The sequence below is a fragment of the Cebus imitator genome, unplaced genomic scaffold, assembly GCF_001604975.1.
Source record: "Cebus imitator isolate Cc_AM_T3 unplaced genomic scaffold, Cebus_imitator-1.0 Scaffold36, whole genome shotgun sequence".
Classification (NCBI taxonomy): Eukaryota; Metazoa; Chordata; class Mammalia; order Primates; family Cebidae; genus Cebus; species Cebus imitator.
Genome location: NW_016107351.1, coordinates 5,264,509 through 5,269,334, shown reverse-complemented (window position 1 = coordinate 5,269,334; position 4,826 = coordinate 5,264,509). Strand labels below are relative to the sequence as shown.

General features: G+C 53.0%; 1 protein-coding gene across 1 annotated transcript in view; it reads left to right on the top strand.

Moving 5' to 3' along the window:
- Nucleotides 1-894: 894 nt before the first annotated feature.
- The window catches only part of TNRC6C (trinucleotide repeat containing adaptor 6C), a 147,792-nt gene continuing 143,860 nt past the window's right edge, over nucleotides 895-4,826 (top strand). The window contains exon 1 of the mRNA XM_037737226.1: nucleotides 895-1,017. The gene's annotated coding sequence lies outside the window, so the exon portion shown is untranslated. The remainder of the gene's footprint in view (nucleotides 1,018-4,826) is intronic.

Genomic DNA, 4,826 nt, shown 5'->3' with positions numbered 1-4,826 from the left:
GCAGGCGGCGGCGGCGGAGGACACCTCGCGAGTCTCCACGCACCCCACAGAGTAGCGCGAGCTCCCAGGACTGGCGCGCCTCCGGCACAGGCGGAGAGCGCGCCGCTCGCACCCCAGCGCGCTCCCTGCGCGGTGTAGGCAACCACAGCTCGGGCGGGTGGGTATTAAGGTGGCAAGGCGGAGGCGTGGCCTGGCCGAAGAGCCAATGGGCCAGGGAGGGGCGCGCGGGGGAGGAGCTCAAGCGCAGAGCGCCGATTGGCCAATTCGCCCTCCGGTATGCAGATACGGTGGGAGTCACGTGCCAGGGGCCGGGACGACTTCCTGTTGGAGGCCAACGCGGGGCGGGGAAGGGGGCGCGAGCGCCCCGTCTGGCTGTAGCGGGGGGAGGGGGGTTCTTGTCAGTTAGAGCAACAAGATGGCCGCGGTGGCAGCTCCGCACCTCAGCGCGACGGCCCCGGGACCAGCAGCCGCCGCCGTCGGCCCCGCTGCCGCGCAGCCTTGAGCGCCGCCCGGGCCGCCCCCTGACAGGGCTGTCCTCGCGCCCGCCGCGCTCCCGCCGCCGTCACCGCAGCCGCCGCCGCGGGCCCGCCCGAGCCGGAGGCGGAGGGAGCGGAGCGGCCCCGCGCCCAGCCGTCCGCAGCTGCCACCGCCGCCGCCGCCTAGGACCCGGGTCGCGCCGGAGCCTCGTCCCGCTGGGCGTGAGGAGGAGGACGCGTCGCGGCGTCGCCGGGGCCGGACCTGGACCTGCGGAGACGCGCCGCCGCCCACCCGCCCGCGCCGCCGCCGCCGCCGCCGCCGCCGCCGCCGCCGCCGCCGCCGCCGCCGCCGCCGCCGCCGCCGCCGCCGCCGCCGCCGCCCGCGCCGGGACCTGAGCCCGCGGCGCCGGCGCTGAGCGGGCCCCCGCCGCCCGCGCACCCCCGAGGCCCCTGGGCGGTTGTTTGTGTCGCCGCCGCCGCCAGGCCCGCGCCGCCGGAGCCCCGCGGAGCCGCCGCCGCCACTGCCCGGGACGGAGCCCAGGTGAGCGTGGCCGCCCGTTCGCTCCTCGCCGCCGCCGCAACTTTGCCCGGAGGTTCGCGGGCCCTTTGTTCGGCCAAGCCGAGCCGGGGCGGGCGCTGGCCCCGAGCGACCCGCGTGCGGCGCCGGGCCCCCGGCCGGCGGGGTTTGGAGGGGGAGCGGCGGGAAGCGGCCGGGGCCGGGGCGCGTGTGTGCGAGTGTGAGACCGGACTGTGCAGACGGCCGGCGTGCAGCACAGTCAGACGGGAGCGGCGTGGAGGGCTGAGGATGGATGTGCCCGCTCCCCTGTAAAACTCAGGCGGCGGCGAAATTCCGTCCTCTGCACGCAGCCGCCCGCAGGGTTTGCCTTGGCGGTGGCAGGCACGAGCCCGCCGCGTTTCGGCGCAGGAGCTCAGTGTCGTTGTGTGGGGGTCGAGAGAAACCGGGGCGTGCTGCGGGTGGGCGGAGAAGGACCCCTGGGCGCTCTGCGGGTCTGAAATCAGGTGGATTTTCTCTAACGGTGCCGCGGGCTGCGGAGTCATGCGTAAGAGGAAAACGAGCCGAGCCACTTGTGCCCTGTTATCAGATAACGCAACCCGAGCGCCTGGTCGCCACCTCTGCTTTAAGCGATGCCTTCTTCGCACCTTTACCTTGCGGACGAGATTTAACTAGTTGACTGGTAGCTATGAAAATATGCAGATGTGAATGTGTGTGTGTGTTGGGGGGGGGGGGCTTCCTGCGCGTTAGTCTGGCGAAGAAATCACTGGCGTGCGTGTTACACGGAGCTTTGGGGATCGTAGCAAAAATGAAGGCTTGCTGCTCGGATGTGGTGCCGGGAGGTAGGGGCGGAGGAGCGGCTAGATCGTGGCTGCACCTAGTGCCTTCGAAGGCATTTGACGGTGTTGGTGATTCTGCACGTAATTAGTGGAGTTGTCCCCAACCTTTGCCTCCGCCAAACGAAACCTCCATTTAAGTGGTCCGCTCGGTTATTTCTAGGCGTGAACTGCGGATTCTAAACTCAAAATGGTGCTCTGTAGATGTCCAACTTAAGCGTTGTTGAGGATTTGCAAATTGAAGCCTTCTGACTGGGTTAATCCATTGTGTAGCCGAGGTTCGGTTTTTCTCGAGTATCTGGTGTTCACGTTGATGTACTTCGGCCAATACAAGGTAGCCCATTGATGATCGCTGCGAGAGCCTTCTGCATCCCTGCGTGTAATTTGACCCTGTGTAAGGCTTATTTTATGCCAGTTATTGCCTGCAGTTAGAATTGAATAACTATGCGAATGATTTGAGACCCTGGAAACCTGGCTTGAGTGATTTCAGAGGACAGTGGTAGCTGGTTTGAAATGTGTACGGATGCTGACAATTATATTCATAGATCCCAGATTTCCTTCAGTACTGTGTGAGAGAATAAATGACAAAACTTAGCCCCAGGTCAGATGAACTTGGTTGGTAGAGGGCACCTTGAGGAATGTACATTGTTCCAGAACAACAGAGGTGGCAATGGTCTTTGAACGTTTTTCACTGTGGCACCCCTAGGATGCTTTGTTGGGGAAAATAATGCAAAATAAGGTTTTAAAGATGACTCGTTATATTGTCTGAAATAATTTTGTTTGTGTTAATAAAGTAATGATGTGAACAGTTGTAACTTAGTTTACCTATACTGAAAGTTTTCTTTCTACGGAAAGTTTTTAACATTTATTTTCATAAGAATAGACATTCTTGGAATCTGGTTTTCATACAGATTTCTCATGATCTGACAATAGACATAGTCAGGCCATGAGAAATTGATAGCTCGGAAAATGCTAACAGTAAACACAGACACACACACACACACACTCGATTTTATTATAAAGATCTGATTTTAAAAGCCTATTTGTAACTCTTCTGTGCTTCTTGTCCAAAACAAAGACCTTGCTGACCTTACTTCGGTTTTACTTTTTTTTGTTTTTTGAGATGGAGTTTTGCTCTTGTTGCCCAGGCTGGTGGGCAGTGGTGTGATCTCGGCTCACTGCAGCCTCTGCCTCCAGGGTTCAAGCGATTCTTCTGCCTCAGCCTCCCTAGTAGCTGGGATTATAGGTGCCCGCCACCACACCTGGCTAATTTTGTATTTTTAGTAGAGATGGGGTTTCGCCCTGTTGGCCAGGCTGGTCTCAAACTCCTGACCTTAGGTTATCCACCCGCCTCTGCCTCCCAAAGTGCTGGAATTACAGGTGTGAGCCACCTCGCCCGGCCGGTTTTACTTTTAAGGTATGAAATTAAATACAGTTGAAACTGAGACTGTCATAAAGTTTAATCTTAAGAGTTTTATTTTGGATTCTGGCATTTAAATATTCTGTTAGTAATCTGGAGTCTATGTAAATGTTGATTTTAGATACTCATCCTTACAGTGTTTATTGCTTCCCCCCCCCAATAGCATATGTCTTAACACTAACAAAGATTATTTTGTAACAGGTTTACATTTATGTTTAATTGGCCTAGGAACTTTGAAGTAAATCGTTGCCCTTAGAATGCTGATTATAATGAAGGTAGAGTGGAATGAACTGTTTCATTTGACATTCAATGATTTAAAAAATAACTAAGTCATACAGGGGATATATGAAACTAAATTACAGTATTTTTCATCACAACTACCACTGCCTTTTTGTTAAACAGCTGGCTTTCCTGAGATAAATTTTTGCTTTTCCAAATGCTGCCGTTTGGCTTCTAAAACCAAGCCAGAGGAGGAGGTCAGGTCTGGAGTAGGGTAGCCTTTCTCCTTAGTGAAGAGAGCTTTCAGTTTGGAGTAAAATGGAAGACACGGTTCCTGCAGTAGCAGCTGGGAATGGCGTATTTACATCACTCCTCCAACCCCAGGTGAAGGGGATGAGGTCCTGATTGTAACTTAGTCTTGCTTGACCCAGGAGAGTGTTGCTAACTTGACTTTTTTTTAAAAAGACTATGATGAAAGTTATTTGTTGTTTGATTTGAGTATATAGAGTATCTTTTTTATCATAGAAGCTCACTAACCTTTTGAGATTGAAGAACCATTTTAAAGACTATTAGGGGGTGTTTTTGGCCTTCCACAGTAGGAATTAGAGCATTAGATTGCATGCTTATGCTTTGGATGACTTTATCATTCAGTCAGGCTTTTTGCATATCATTGTGCAATGCCTATCATTGTGCAAAGGTGATATTTGAGATTTTATAAGAAAGAAAATTGGCTGTGAACTCTAGATTGTCCCATATACCAAAGTAAAACATATGAGACAATTAAGATTTGGGGATAGAGCAAGCAAAGAGCAGCTGAAGCCTGTGGGGAAAGTTTGAGAAATGGAGAGAAGGAGACAGGGACAGATTTATAGATGTCCTTGGAGCTAGGAGAAGGATAGGTTGAGGGAACAGGAGGCGGAGTCCTGAACAGGCAGAGCAGGAAAGGGTCCTATATAAGCCGGGAAGAACCAGGTAACTTTATTTGTGTCTGTCTGTTTTGTTTCTGTTATCTTTGATTGAAATTGTTTTGGCTTCTTTCTCATGATTTTAAGACAAATGGGTTTTTACCTTTTCTCCAGCTCTATCTCGAAGGGTCTTCAAATATTTTTAGGTGAGAAGTAAGGAAATATTTTGAAGTGTTGGTGGCACAGTCTTTAGTCTCTCTTGCATGATAACTGGTTTCACAGTGAAGGAGACTGGATTTTAGTTGATTAAATTACTTAACATCTTAATTGTTTGAAGATGTCATAGATTTGAATAGGGACAGCAAAACGTCATGTGAGAAGTGGATCATGTTTTGGGGGGAGGGTAGCTTATACAGGTTTTCTTGCTTCCGCCCAGTCTAATTACGACTATCCAAA